The sequence below is a fragment of the Myotis yumanensis genome, unplaced genomic scaffold, assembly GCF_028538775.1.
Source record: "Myotis yumanensis isolate MYYU_CA2020_CCGP unplaced genomic scaffold, mMyoYum1.0.hap1 SCAF_6, whole genome shotgun sequence".
Classification (NCBI taxonomy): Eukaryota; Metazoa; Chordata; class Mammalia; order Chiroptera; family Vespertilionidae; genus Myotis; species Myotis yumanensis.
In genome coordinates, this window is record NW_027223757.1 from 35,622,619 (window position 1) to 35,638,269 (window position 15,651).

Below are 15,651 nucleotides of genomic sequence, written 5' to 3' on the forward strand. Positions count from 1 at the left end.
GTCCGGTGTAAAATTATTAAAAGTTTATGTTTGGCCAAAACCGGTTTGGCTCAGTGGATAGAGCGTCGGCCTGCGGACTGAGGGGTCCCAGGTTCGATTCCGGTGAAGGGCATGTACTTGGGTTGTGGGCACATCCCCAGTAGGAGATGTGCAGGAGGCAGCTGATCGATGTTTCTCTCTCATCGATGTTTCTAGCTCTCTATCTCTCTCCCTTCCTCTCTGTGAAAAATCAATAAAATATATTTAAAAAAAATGTTTATGTTTGAAATTTTCACCATAAAATGTTGGGGAGGAGCAAATTTTGTCTTAACCATCAAGTGGAGGACAAGACACACAAGCTATTTTCAGATACCTATCCTGTTGGTACCTGCTCCAAAGAGACAGATTGGAGCCTTGGTTGAATTTTAATCTTAAAAATAGCAAGCCAGGGATAGAAATTGCTTGATGTACCCAATTAACATTAACCAGTGAGGTCTTAGAGAACTCAGAAAGCCAGCTGCAAAAGCAAAGCCTCTCCCAGGGTGGCCCCTCCACTGTGGACAGCTCAGGAAACCTCGCTGTTGCCCTCCGTGAAAGACCAGAACCAGGTGTAATAGTGGACAATTCTCTTTTCCAGTTCCGGCATCTTAAGTGGGATCCCATCATTTACCCAACAGAACATTTTGCATGCATGCAGCCTACATGTTGAAGCTGCTCCGTGTGTGGAAGGGCATAATCAATTTTTTAAACACTACATCATACACATAGAGCCTTCCACACTACTCCACAATGTGATGCAGACCCTGCTTTGATGGTGAGCTGGCCTGGTCAGGAACAGCTGAGCAGTCTGCTGTGCTGGGGTTGCTGGTTGGAGGCAAAGATGCACTGTCCAGGGGATTCCTCGGGGCATTTTGTTGCTGATGGTACAAGGAGAACCTGGGTGGGCCCCTCTCCCACTCCTGTCAGAGCCCTGAATGTCCAGCAGCCCAAGCTTGGCTGTCATTGCTATTACCCATCCTGCCCTTCAGTGCTTGAGGGCACATGCTTCTGGCCCAGGAAAAGCATTATCTTGTTGTGGAGGAGAGGGCTGCTAAGGCATATGAAAGCTGCCTCTCCAGAATCTTCCAGGGTCCTCACAAACTGCAAAACTAAGATCATACCAGAAAATGAAGTTTCCAATAATAATCATTCACACTAATTTCCAAAACTCCGATTGAATCTTGGGGCCCCTGTGACTCACTGGCGTTTATACCATTATGCTGTTCTTCTTTCACTATACTCTGAGCAGAGTTTAAAGCCCTTAAGAGGTATCTATCTCTTCAGTTAACTACTCCATCAGCTTTCTTCACCCTGAAGTGTCAGGCAGAACAGGCTAGAAGAGCAGGCTTTGTACCTAGACCTGGATGTGAATCCCAACTTCACCATTACTGGCTGTGACACTTGAGGACAGTTGCTGAATTTCTATAAGGCCAGCTCATACGTTCATTGCAAGGTTTGAATTCAATAAAATATATGAAGTCTCCCAGCATAGTCTGGGGCCCATAGCAAGTGGTTCCCTTTTCTGTCATATGTGTGATACGTTGTAGGTGTGAGATGAGGGCTCATATCCCTGCCTATAGCTGGTGGTGTGAACACGTCTTGTCTCTTGGCATCTGTGCACCACAGTTTTGTTTTGGGACTGCCTGTTATCCAAGAAGCTGTGATTTAAAAAAATTATACTGTCTAATTGCTCCTCAGGGTGCTTCCTCAGGAAGGTCCTAAGCATGGGGCAGCCGGAAAGGGTGAGGGCTGAGAGCCGACTGGAGACTGAGGGATTGGTGAGCTTAAGGTAAGGAGGGCCTGGGAGAAATGATCATAATGAGGCCAGAATCAAAAGGTTGGCATTTCTAAAAACAAAGATTGCCACCTGGGAGTTTGCCAGGGGCGGGCTCCGAAGGAGACTGAGTTCCACCACACTAAGGAGTGTGGGTGCCTGTGCTCCCGGTCACTTCCCCACAGGAAGCCTAATTGCAGCCTGGGCCCTCTGACTCCCGCCTCGGGGAGGCTCCTAGGCTGCTGCGACAGAGGAGTAGACCACTGCAGCATTCCTGCCCACGCCTGCTGCTGCCGCCTTCTCCAAGAATGACTTCCGGTATCATTGCATGTGGTCTCAGAACCAGGGGAGAGCGTTTGCTCAGTTTGACATAGCAAACATTAAGTCTGTTGCTCGATTTGCAGTTGAGCTTTGTTTGTGGACCTTCCGTCCTTGTCTGCTGCAGCCATCCAAGCACTTGGGGAGCATTTCCTTTCTTCTCCGCAGCTGCCAGGAGCCCAGTAGTTGGGCTTCCTTAAATGCAAGCAGATGGAAGCGAGCTGGAGTGTGGAGGCAATTAGAGGATTTCTTCCTCCAAGCAGTGTGGTTTTGCTTTCTTTGGGTGTAGCTGTTCTTGCTCATTTTATTTTCCATTTGGGTTTTGTCAGGCTGTCAGCTTTCCTTCCAGGGTGTATGTTGCTGCTGGTTGCAGGAGTGTGCAGGGTGGGGTGACTTGATTGATTATTGTTTGGAATGAAAGTTTTCACACCACTGTATGGCTACGTCGTGATGATGATGATGATGATGATGGCACTCATATTTGTAAAATATTCTGCAACGTTAAGAGTACTTTTACATACATAACTGTCTCATGTGGTCTGGCCAGAGACTCCCCCCCCAAAAAAAAAAATGAAGGTTATACTCCCTCTGCTAGAGTCTGAGTTTTTCCTTGTCTTTATATCATTTCTGGTCAAACCACACAGAGGAGAAAACTAGAATAAAAACTGTAGCCTTTTGCTTTGTTCCTTTCTCCTTTCTCGTATCCATCAGTCAGTTTCATATTTTCCAAACACTATGAGCACACTACTAGATTCTCTGGTGACATTTAAATAATTGTAGCAGACAACCTTTGCCACAGGGAGCTTCCAGTCTAGTTGGGGACACTAGTTCTCCAACTGTGAGTTTAAGTTACAGTGCTGAGCACACAGAAGGTGCTCTAGAACTAGGAGTTGAATGAGTGGGTGAATAAATGAATGGATAATGTTAACCACCAAAGTCCTGAAAAGCAAGGGGAAGAGCTAGGGAGAAACTGAAAGGTGCACAGTCCTCGATGGGAACAGGCCCAAGGAGTACAGCCCCCTTCGAGTGTCTGGGTGCTTGGGAGCCAGAAAGCAAGAGGCCTAGGCACCCTCGTGGATTGTCCATGTTGATGATTGGCCATTCGTTAGTGCAGCTAAATGAGAGCTGAAGATATGGAAGGAAACCATATGGATATAGGCTGAGACGAGTGAGCAAGGAAAATGTCATTCTCTCTCTTAAGGATGGGATAAGCAGAAAGAGGGAGGGAAAGGAGCAGATTGATTGAAAGGGATAGATTACTCGTAAAGCTGTTGTTAGGAATGGTGCCAGCAAACTCACCCACCTTAAAAAGTCTGTCTCCTGGATTTGAGGACCTACTACATTGCAGCCCTGTACTAGGAGCTAAGAGAGGGCAATGGGCAGAATCAAAGAGATGCAGAACTTGGCCCAACTCTTAGGAAACCCTGCCGTGCCCAGGAAACACTGAAATAATGTGAAAGCCTCACCCTCACATGATCAACCCCAGGGGATAAGCCAAAGAATTGAGAGACAGAGAGCGCGATGTGAGGCTGAGGAACTGAGAGGAAGGCTTCTGGCAGGTATGACTGGCTTGGGGCCTGGCACATGGATGAGATGTGGGAATTGTGTGGACATTGGTGTGGAGGTATATTCCATCCTGGATGAAGTTCGTGTTGGGGCCGTGGAAACTGATGGAAGAGGTCTGGGGGCCCTGGGTGAATTCCTGGAAGCCAGGCTGGAGAGCTGGAGAAAGTTGCTAAGCAGAGAAGCGGCTTTATGAAGGTGGCAAACGGACTCTTTCGTTTATGCACAGAATTCTCATTAATTTCCTGCTACCTCAGATTCTGAGCTGGGGGGCATTGTTCCTTTGCTGGCGGTATGAGATTAAACTCTGGGAAGTAAAGGTCTCCTTGGGATGGGCACTGAACCTTTTCAGTGTCTCCTGGGGCACTGATGTACTGAAGGCCAAATATTACCGCTGCAGTGGTCGAACAGGAGTAAGAATAGAATAGAATAGCCTCCAGCTGGACTGTCAGTAGGACACTGTTTTCATTGATTGTTTTGGCTGCTATGAAACTGTACTTAGTGTTTTTGGAGAGCTCCAGAAATTTGTGCTATATGAACTCTAGATATTTTCATCGTGATGAACTCTTTAAAATAGTATCTGCATCAATGCACACCCCCAGTGCAGACTACTTAGAAGTGCAGAAAAGCACCAAGGACGAAACAAAAGTCACCAGTTACTCCATCATTCAGAGATTATCACACATTAGTGTATTGCTTAAAGTCCTTTTCTGATGTGAATTTGGAAGATTTAAAAATTATTTCAAATTCTACTTAATGTTTTATATCTTTTTGTTTTAACTTGACAGTATACCATGAATGTTTTTGGTGTCACTAAGTTTATTTTACAATATGATCTTAGCACTACATCCTCTTTCGCTATAGGAATGTACCATAATTTATTTAATCAGTCAAATAGGAAACCAGTCTCCTATTTTTGCTCATTTTTGTTGTTTCCAGTGAGTTAGGTTTTAAACATTTTTTAAAACAACATTATAATATAGTATTTTCAGATCATCTTGTTTTTATTGAGTGAATTGCCCAGTCAGATCCAAGTGAATATAGAAAGTTCTCCATGAAGTTTTATCTCATTTGTATTATTACTTCATTGAAAATGATAATTAATCAAACCTGAGTGGTGAAGAATTGTAGGTGCCATGGTATGCTTCCCTAAGACTATTAAAAACAGGAAGACCAAGTGCCATGCTGATGGATGTATTCAAATATAGAATAATAATTTAGGGGTCTTAGTTGGATCTGGTAAATGTTATATTGTGCTTGATTGTAGTGAAATTTCAACAACCACAAAATATAAGTAGCCTTCAGTATTACCTTCATGTAGATGAAGAACCAAACATTCAGGAACATTCTTAACCCTTTTTCTCTATCTACCTCTTGACAATGTCTCCCTGTAAGACACCCGAATCCCTCCGGGTATGAGATGCATTTGGAGGGCTGGTTCCTGCTGACTTTATTAAAAGCTGAGTAGAAGAAGCCGAGTTTGGTTTGCAAAGGTCTGGAACGTCTTGCTTGTGTTTCATTTCCAGTAAAATGGGTGATTCACCACAGTTCAAGGTAACCCCATCTACAGCATCTCAGTGTGTGTGTGTTTTTTTCAGTGAAAAATTTTTTGAGGGAAACATAGAACTATAGAATCCTCTAAGTTTTCCAAGAAATTATTTTCCCTGCCTGTCAGAGTTTTGTAATATCATTAGATTACTTGTTTTTCCTAGTAAATTTTATCCTATGATTATCTGAGTTCAATATGTGTTGAAGAAGAAGAGATGAAGGTCAAGGAAAATAAGTACAGTGATTTTTTTTTTAATTTGTCTAACTGCTGATGATACATAGAAATACAGTTTTTCATATTGAACTAATACTTGGCAGTTTGGTAAAGCCTCCAATTCTAATAATTTACCTGTATTTTTCTTACGTTTTCTGTTTAACCAATCACATGTATAAATAATTATGTTTTAGTTCTTCTTTTTCAATTTTTTATGTATTTATTTTTCTTGTGCTACCACTCTAGGACCTGCAGTACAGTGTTAAAAGAAAGTAGGGAGAGCACACCCTCTTAGCTTGTTCCCAATTTAAAGGGAAGGCTACTAACATTTCACAACTGAGTATAATGCCTATATTGGGTTTTAATAAATACTTTTCATTGGTTAAAAAAGTCCCCCTTCTGATCCTAGTGTGCTACAAGTTCCTATTTTTTAAAATCACAGGTAAGTGTTGAATTTTATTTAATGCTTTTTCTGTGCCTATTAATAATATCATAGGGTTCTTTTTCTTTTAATCTGAGAGTGAGGTAATTACTATCATCAGTTTTCTAAAGTTAAGCCATTCTTTGCATTATTGGTAAAAATCCAAATTAGCCATGAACTATTTTATGAACTGTTGGATCCAGTTTGCTGATTTTTTTTTTTTTTTTAGGATTTTTATGTTTGTATTTATATCTGAGATTGGACTATAATTTCCTTTTTTTTACCTACTGTCATTGTCTGATTTTGGTGCTAAGGTTATACTAGTTCTTTCCCATTTTTTTTATCTCTGACACTTGCCTCTTTTTACTCTAAAACCATCTGAACCAGATGTTATTGGTTTTGTTTTCTTTAAGATGAATCCATTTCTTTAATGGTTATAAAAAATATTCAGGTTTCTCTCTCATCTTGTTTCAGTAATAAGTGGTATTTTTCTATGAGTTCTTCATTTCATTAAAATTTTCAAGCATGTCATACAATAGTTCATAGTATGCTCCTATTTTTTAATCTCTGCTAAAAATGTAGTTATGTTCTCACTCTCATTCCTAATATCATTATTAGCACCTTCTTTGTGTTTTACTTGATCAGTTTCGATGACTTATCTACTTTATTGATCTTTTGAAATACTTTTTCCTTTGATAATCTTCTCTAGTGAATGTTTTATGATTTTATGAATTATTTCTGTTAACGTAAAAAAACCATTGAAACCTGTAAAGAATTTTTGTGAGTTTATTTGAGCCAAACTGTCGACATATGCCGGGAAGCAGAACCTCAACGAATTGAGATAGTGCTCTGGAGAATGGCGGGGTTACATCTGTATTTATACATTCCAATCAAAGGAGGAACATTGGTGGGTTACATGAAACTCATTGGTGGTAGATTAAGGAGGTGGGATTAAGCGAAGCAGGGAAACCTCTGGGATAGGATAAAAAGTAAAATGATGGACACATACTTAGGTGGGTGCAGGAACAATTAACATGATGATGAAAGAATTTGTGGTATCTGTCCTGGGACCCAGGTTAAAGTTTAATTTCAGACCATCCTTTGTGGTTACTTTAGGTCTCCGAGTTTGCAAGAATGCCATGCAGGTCTCTCCTGAGCTTGTCAGGTCAGCATGTGGCCCCTTTCGTCCACATTTCCCTTTATTACTTTCTTCTAATTTGATTGGATTTACTTTTGTTCACTTTCTCACTTCTTAAATTGAATACTCATTCATTTTCTTTTTCTTTCTAGGGTAAGACTTAATTGCAACTTTAGCAGCATCTGACAAATTCTCATATGGAACATTTTTTATCATCACTCTGTTCTAAGAATATTATAATTATCATAATTATTTCTTCTTTGATTTATTAGTTATTAGCAGTGTGCTTTTAAATTTCCAAATTAGTTTTTTAGTAATCTTTTTTGGGAGTCTACCTTTAAAAAATCTATTGTTGTCAGAGAATGTTGTTTGTGTGATACCAGTATCACAAAATTTATTGATACTGGCCTTATATGTGATCAGTTTTTAAAAAACATTCCATGACTTTTTAAAATACATACTTTCTAATAGGGGCTGGGGAAATAGAGTTCTGAGTATACCCATTCAATTAAACCTCTTGTGTTGTTCAAATCTTTTATATACTTATTAATCCTCTCACTATGTCACTTTGTTCTTATAATGCTAATGATTTGCTTTATACCTGGTGAAGTCCACTTCCCAGGAAGACTATTGAAGAACTGTTTACTGGCAAAATGTGAATTCCTTCCTTCAGCTTTTATGCAACCAGGAATCCAGTTTCTCAGAACCCTAGCCCCAAGGCTAAAACATCTTCTGATAACCTTTCTGGCTTCAACACTATGGGCTATTTCATGGAAGAAGAAAAAAAATATCATAAAATCTTAGAGCTGATGTGCTTGAAGGAGCCTTAAAGTTTGTCTAGTTCATCCAGTATCTGTTATATCTAAGTTCTGCATGAACATCACTAGTGTCAAGATAGTTTCTATCATCTTTTGGAAATTCTCATTATTATAACAAATCAGAAAATATCCTTCCATATAATACCCAACAGGTTTTTTAAAAGACTGCTGAAAATGTCGTCTTCTCTAGGATAAACAATTTCAGGTTTTGTATTAGTTTCCCCGCCCACCCCCATAATTCCAGGTCTTCTTAACATCCTGATTACTGTTTTCTGAACAAGTTCTAGATTTTATGTAATGGCTTTCAAATTGCACACACACACCAGTATGTGTGTATGGTGCGGGGGGGGGGGGGGGGGGGGGGGGAGGGTGTAAATGTTTTAAGGAATATTTTATAGGATAATTATTAATCAAGCACCTCAGGAAAATATCCAATACTGAGGCTAAAATTCACTTACTCCGTCATGTAACCATTTCTCTCTCTCAAGGGAAGCAATCTATCTAATAATAGGGTAATATGCAAATTGGTTGGGATGTCGTCACAGTAACGACCTATCAGCAGGCTGCCTGCGCAGCAGGTGTGGGTGGGCGGGGCCTTGTAGCACTGGGGATGAGGGCGGGGTGGTTAGGCAGGTGTGTGCAGAGGAAGGCCTCCACTGTGGCCCTGCCCCCGGGGATCCGCAGGCCTCCGCCGCAGCCCATCCCGGGGTCTGCAGGTCTCCCCCAGCTCCAGCCTACCTCTTTGGGGCAATCCATTGAGGAGCCCTGAATGGGTGGGCAGGGCCTATCTCTTTGAGGCGATGGATCACAAGGCTCCCGCACTGTGACAGGGCACAGGCCAGGCTGGGGGATTCCTCCCTCCCCAAGTGCATGAATTTCATGCACCGGGCCACTAGTTAAGAATAAGAGACCATGACTCTTGCCTACTGTTCATAATCATGTGCACCCAGATCCATATGATCCTTTTCCTGAAGATCAATGGCACACTGCATGAGGAAGAACAACACATAGCAACAAATTTCCTGGGTTTTTTTTTTTTAATCCAATTTTGCTTATAAATTATGCTGTTTTGCTTTCTGTGTTTCTCATAGGGGATAGGGGGAGGCTTGGCCTTCATTTGCTGACATAAAGCTTTAGTTTTGAGAGTGTCAGAGTCCAGTGTTAACACTGAGGGAAGGTAGTACTGTGCTTGCAGGGAGTTGACTGTAAGTCAAGGGCACTTCACCCCTTATCCTCATAATCCTCTCTAACCACCAAGAAAGAAAACCCCAGCTTGGGACCCAGAACTGTTCAGACATTTGAAGAGTCCTACCTTCAGACAGACAATACAGGTAATAGCTTAATATTGCTTAGCATTGTATTTAGTAAGAAACAGAGGGACAGCCCTTTGAATTGGTCTCTGTCTCTTGGTGCCTAAAATTATATTATCATTGCTACTTAAAAACTCAAAAGTTCAGACTTGCTAAGCCCCAACTTAACAGAGGCCAGACCGACTGCTATATTTCAGTAAATACCACATTATGTCACACTGGCTTTTAAGCAGCCAGGTTAAACAACCGACTCAAATTGAAATTACTTTCAGCCAACCTGCCTCCCCCACCCCCAATCTTTTTCACACGTGCTGCTGCTAAACCACATGTCCCCCATCCTGTTCTTATGCAAAAGGTTTTTGTTCAGGTCTTTACATTTCCCTTTACTAATTTTATCATCTAATTTCTGGCCCATTACTCTAGTCTATCAAGATATTTTGTCTTGAGATTATCACCTACAATATTTCCTATCCTTCCAAAAATTTGTTGAATCTGAACATTTTAGCAAGCAAGTTTTCCATAACTTTAGCTAAGATGTTGGCAATGTTGTTGAAGAGCTCAAAGCCCTGTTTTATGTCCCTAGAGATCACCTTCTAGGTGGACTTGGTCTCACTGATCAGCCCCATGTAAATAATATTATTCACTCCATTGCCTTAGTATCCAGCCCACATTTTCCTGTCTTATTCCCAAAGGGTTGTGAGAGGCCTTTTTGGGTGATGCTTGCTGAAGTTCATAGAGAGCCACATTTTTCTGATCCCTATCACAATAGAAGGTGGGCTAACTCTCTCCCCTGCGACCACTCTATATGAACCATCAGAGCAAATGCTAAAACACTGTAGTAGGATTACCCAGATTTGGTTTTTCTCCCCTCATCTAGCACTTTGACACTTTTTACATAAGATTTTTTTTTTTCATAAAACCAATTAATGTTGAGATTACAAATACAAAAATAGGACTGAATTTCACCCAAATCTATGTTTATACCTGTTTTGTGGGCATTCAGTTTAACAATTTCCCTCACTTATGCTAACCTAGCAAATACTAGAATATTAGACATAAACTATGTCCCCCAATCCAGTCTACCAGCCAGTAGCCTTGTCTATCCCTCTATCCCACCCTCACCATCATCTCCCTAAATCAAGATTCATTAACACTGGCTTAGACTGCTTCCTAGTGCGTGTCCCTGTTTCAGGTGCTCCTTTGGCTGAGCCATCCTGTGTAGAGCTACCTGATCAAGTCACTCTTGCTCAGAACTCTTCTGGGACTCCTGCCACACTTCAGATTCAGTCCAGTATCTTTCATCTTTCTCTCTCTCTCTCTCTCTCTCTCTCTCTCTCTCTCTCTCTCTCTCGGCTGGCGATCTGCTCAGAGCAGCCACCTTCCCATTCCTCAGGCCCTACGCCACCTAGTGGATTCATCACTCTTCCCTAAAGTCTCCCAGGCCTTCCTGGTGCCCATCTTTGTCCCGAATGTTCCTGAGGACAGGAATGTCCCATTGCATTTCTAGATTTAGAAATCTTGCTCCTCTCCCAAGCGATAAACTAAATGCTTTCCCTCGTGAAGCCTAACTGATCCCTCTTTTGGAAGTTATTTCTTCCACCACTAAACTCCGGTTAGCCCTATGTAACTTCCAAGTGACAGATGTCTTGTGTAGAATTATTTATGTACTTGTTGTATCTAAAGCTGTTCTGGTGCTGGAACAATAGCTTATTCACTTTATTAGCTCACCATGGGCCAGGCACCTACTAGAAAGTCAGGTGGATAGATGCTGGCTGACTGGCATTGACACTCAAGAGAGGATAATTTACCAAGATCACACAGTTTTGACTAATAGAATTAATAAGTTTCAGTTTCAAAAGTTACAAATAAGGTATTTGTCCAACACTGCACCATATTCTATTCCATACTTTTGCTTTGAGCTTCATGTTGACGTATTGGTAATAAACATTCAGTTTTAAGCATTAAAACAAAAGTCTCATATTTGATTGTTTGCTACATGAAAAATGCATTATCCCTTGACTTTACATGCTTAGGAATATAAATTTGGGCAGAAGGTATAATGAACTTTTCCTACCACAGTCTTCAAGCTTCAGAAGTTATTTGAAAGGAGACACTACCACTTGAGAACACTCGTCCCACACAATTTAAAACATCCGCAAGTACATTGAAAACATTGCTCTTCAAATCTAAAAATCACAATTCTCTTCATAGAAGAGGACACTTGGGTTGTACTGTGTGAGCAGGGTTTTGTTTGTTTGGGTTTTTGTTGTTGTTGTTGTTGTTCTACTTATTTTAAGTGAAGGGTGGGCTAGGGATCTAATGTTAAAAATAGAGATTAAGGCCCAGGATGAAATGCTTACCCCACCTAGAGATTGGTGGTTCTGGCTTTCTCAGGCTTGATGTTGTCTACCTGAGCGAGGGCTCATTTATCTCATTTGAATCTGAAAGGGAGCCCACATCCTTCCTGTTGCCATGTAAAGATGCTGAAAGGAATTCACAGAGAAAACACTTGTGCTAATGTGTTATGTTTCCCAGACGTCCTATCCCTGTGCCCTGAAAACAGTGCAATAATTGGGAATGAGGTTGAACAAAGGAATAAAGGTATGAAATGCTCAGGAAAAGCCAGCCAGAAGCTATTCTTTATTATCAGCTTCTCTTAGTATTTGTTTGGTTTTTTTCAAATGTGGTTCTATAGGTAGTGGAAAGGGGAAAGAAATGCAGGGTCATTTTTTCCTTTTTCAAGTCAAATTGCTATCTTGCAGAGTAGCCCCACAGAGACTTGCTCTCATTCATGGGTTGACCAACTCCTACCCCACCAATTTCAAAAGCAAAGAAGGCCAATCTAACCTTTCCTTGTTCTGTGATGTTGGAGTCCTCTCCTGCTTATTTTTTTAATCCTCACCTGAGAGCATGCTGAGAGAGAGAGAGAGAGAGAGAGAGAGAGATCGATCAGTTGCCTTTCGTATATGCCCTGACCAGGAATTGAACTGGCAATCCTTCAATGCATAGAACGACACTCAGCCAATTGAGCCACTCCAGATGGGTCTTTCTTGCTTTAAAAAAATTAATAAAATAAAAATAAAGTTTCCCCAAAGTATGGAATATCTGAAGCACAAGCCATTTGTTTTGGCAATTCAGTCATAATTTCCAACTTACCTTATTAGTACAATATTAGTACAAAAACAAAAATGACCTGAATTCTATTGGCATGATATGGATAGATTAGCTAAAAAAGAAAGAAAGGAGGAAAGAAGAAGGCAAGAGAAGGGAAGAGCCTGCATGTCTAGCATTTCTTTTCTTACCAGGTATTTCTTGTGCAGGCATGGCTTATCAATATTAGTGACACAGTCATGTTACTGAAGGTCACAATCGAAGGAATACAGAGCCATGAGACTAAAAGCAAGGACTGCTTCAAAATGAACAAGTATTTTAGTAGCCGTTGAACACACTGTCACTACATGGTCAGAAGTTTAAGATGTCAGATTAAAATTAGAAATAACTGGGATATTCTACAAAAATGGGGATATAAAATATGAGATTCTTTCCAGGGGAGATCATGCAATATTTCTGGAAGTCTTACAATAAGCAAGATTGTCATCCTACAGTATAGGCATTATTCACTACACTTTCTTAATTCCACATTTGTTTCCACCCATAGATTTTGAGCATACATTTACTTCAAGTATTTATGGGGTCATGAATGCTATTTATCTTTTATTATACTGAAACTTTACCCAATTAGTTATAATTGAGCTACCAATTGACATTTTTTACCCTTTAAGGAAAACCTTTAGAATCATAAAGTTTGCCTGGGAGATACAAAATAACTTCCAGCAGATAATTAGATGCTTTGAAAATAAATAGAAACAGGGTAGAAGCTGAACTAAAAGAATAACTGGTTCTGTTTCCACCCCCTCCCTCAAGGATATTTTAGAACCTTTTTTTAAGTATTGGTTGGGTTTTTTAGATCTTAAGTGTTTTCATGTTAGAAGTATAATCTTATCAACATAAAATCTACTTATTTGGGTGCACAAAGCAAATGGACTTCCTTTCTTTAGGGAGCCCAATCTGTATATCATAAACACGATTATTATTGCTGTTAAATTTCAGCCATTTCTCCAGAAAGAATTAATCACAAGTGCCTCACATGTGAGAGATCAGCAGGCAACATTTGGGGCTACAAATATTGAGCAAATACAGGGTGATTTTTCGTTCACCTTCACCCATGAGTTCCCAGCCCCTAGGAGTTTGCCACAGACTCAGAATGTTAGTGCTAGAAGGATAGTCACGATTATCTGGATCAGTCATTATGGAGACTCGGCGCAGGAGTGAGTGGCTGACCTGAGGTCACCAGTGGGTCAGGGCGGAAGAGCAGTAGGCATGGCTGCTTTCTATTAAATCATTGTATTCACCTCTTAGGAAACATATGTCACAAGACAGTTGACCACTTTTGATTAAATGCCTCAAACCTTCAACTTGGGTTAATCTTTTCAGTTATTAAATATCTATGCCAGTGCTGTCCATAGACATATAATACAAACCATACTTGCAGACAACACAGTTGTTGTTTTACTTTTTTAACATTCACTCAATAGCCACTTTTTTTTAAAAAAAAAAAAAAGAAAGAAACAGATGGAAGTAATTTTAATAATATATTTTATTTAAAACAACATATCCCAAACATTCTCATTTCAACTTGCAGCCAATATCTTAAAAGTGATTAATGAAATATTTCACATTCTTTTCTTCAATCTACATCTTTGAAGTGCAGTTACATATTTCACATCTCGTGTGGTTAGTGCTACATACCATACTGGACAGTGAGGTCTGGACAGCTGAACAGGCCCAACCAAGTTCGCACAAACCACAGGCCCCTCACCCCTGAAATTATAAATGTCTCTGTGTCTAGTTCACATTTCTTTTAACTTTTGCTCTTGATAGGCCAAGCTTATCTCCTGAAAACCCAGAGAAAGGTAAACAAGCATGAACTGCAGTAAAATGAGTGTATCTATTGAAAACGTGGTCCAACCCTTGCCATGGAAGTGTTGCTGTGTGATATATTACTCCTGCCTTCCTCGAATTCCATGAAGTTCCGTACTTCCTTAATGTCAAAGTTCCCTTAGCAGCTGCAGCTGTTTCCTGTGGATATGTTCTACAGGGCTTTTCTTTATGAGATGTCTTCTACCGTGACTGCTACCAGAATGAATATACTCCAAAGCCTGTATTAACAAACTTCCAAGAAATAATTGTTCAACTTTAGCTGTAGCTTTCAACAGTTCATCTCTCACTTTGACCTAATTATAAAATTTAATGTTAAGATATGTGAGGAGGGAGATCAAAGAAGGGGATATTTCACTTTCTGTTCATGCATCATCTTTCACATCTCCCAACCCCCACCTCCAACCCAGCTAGCCAAAGGCAACACATGGAATTGTAATGAATAACTGTAAAAGCCGAGGCTGTGTTTTATTTTCCTTTATCATTCAAATAGAAATAATAGTAGTGCCTACCCCCAACGATTTGTGAGGATGGAGCATAAAACATAGTATCTGACACAGTTATTGCTCAACAAAAATGATAGTTATTTTTATTATTTACTTTGCAATTACTTCAGAAAAGGGGGATGCACAAAATAGAGAGCAAATAGGTGTACCTCTTCTGAAAAATGGAAAGGAAGCCTACCAGTGCTTTTTTAGGACATTATCCTTGTGATTCTTGGAACCAAACCAGGCTCCACCCCGAGCTGAGCGCTTTTTGATTGCAATGTGTCTTCAGCATGATTGTTCGAACCAAACTCACTTCCAATGATAACGGGAATGCTGGAACCAAAATGACTAGCTCCTGCAGCGTAACAATAGTAACAATGACGGAGGGAGGAGCTGACCCAGATAGTGTGTTTCAAGTCCTCAGAGCACATTCTTATATGATTTTCATAGTGAATTGTGACAGCTGTACTGGAGAAGGCAAGAGTAAGTGTTTTGGGTGTCATTTGGGTTGCTTCTTTAAACAGTTCCATGGAGTAAGGGGAAAATATTTTTTTGAATATAAGACTTTCAAGATAACTCCCTTCTTCCCTTGCCTTTTGCCTTTTGCCTCTACTGCCCAATAAACCCTTCTGGCTGGAGTTCATTGGCTCTCCCTGAAGCTCCCAGGTATCACTTTTTGGTTGAACAGAACTAAAGTCATGCCGAGTAGTGACTTGGCACTCGTGACATAAGTACAGTTCTGCTACTGAAAACTGGTGAGCTCTTAACATATGTTTGCATCACTTTCTTTCTCTCAACTCCCTCAGTCTGCTTGTAAGAGTAAAACATTGACATTTAGGTGGGAAAACAATATTGAATCCTGGGCCTGTGGACACATTTTAATTCTTTAAAGAATATTGTTGCTATCTAAAGTTATTTGTCTAACCATTCATCCTGAGTACCCGAATTCTCCGTAAGTTGGCATCTCTCTTTTGGGAACCATCTTTCAGCTGCTCCTGTGAGCCAGACGTGAGCACTCAGATAATACTAAGGATGGTCTCTCT

General features: G+C 40.4%; 1 protein-coding gene across 6 annotated transcripts in view; it reads left to right on the top strand.

The window, feature by feature from the left end:
- The window catches only part of FYN (FYN proto-oncogene, Src family tyrosine kinase), a 202,842-nt gene that overhangs the window by 105,890 nt on the left and 81,301 nt on the right, over positions 1-15,651 (top strand). Inside the window, exon 1 of one of the 6 annotated variants that reach the window (XM_070417885.1) lies at positions 3,650-3,669. The exons of the other annotated variants lie outside the window; for them this stretch is intronic. The gene's annotated coding sequence lies outside the window, so the exon portion shown is untranslated. Of the gene's footprint in view, positions 1-3,649; positions 3,670-15,651 lie in introns of those variants that run through there. 6 annotated transcript variants of the gene reach the window in all.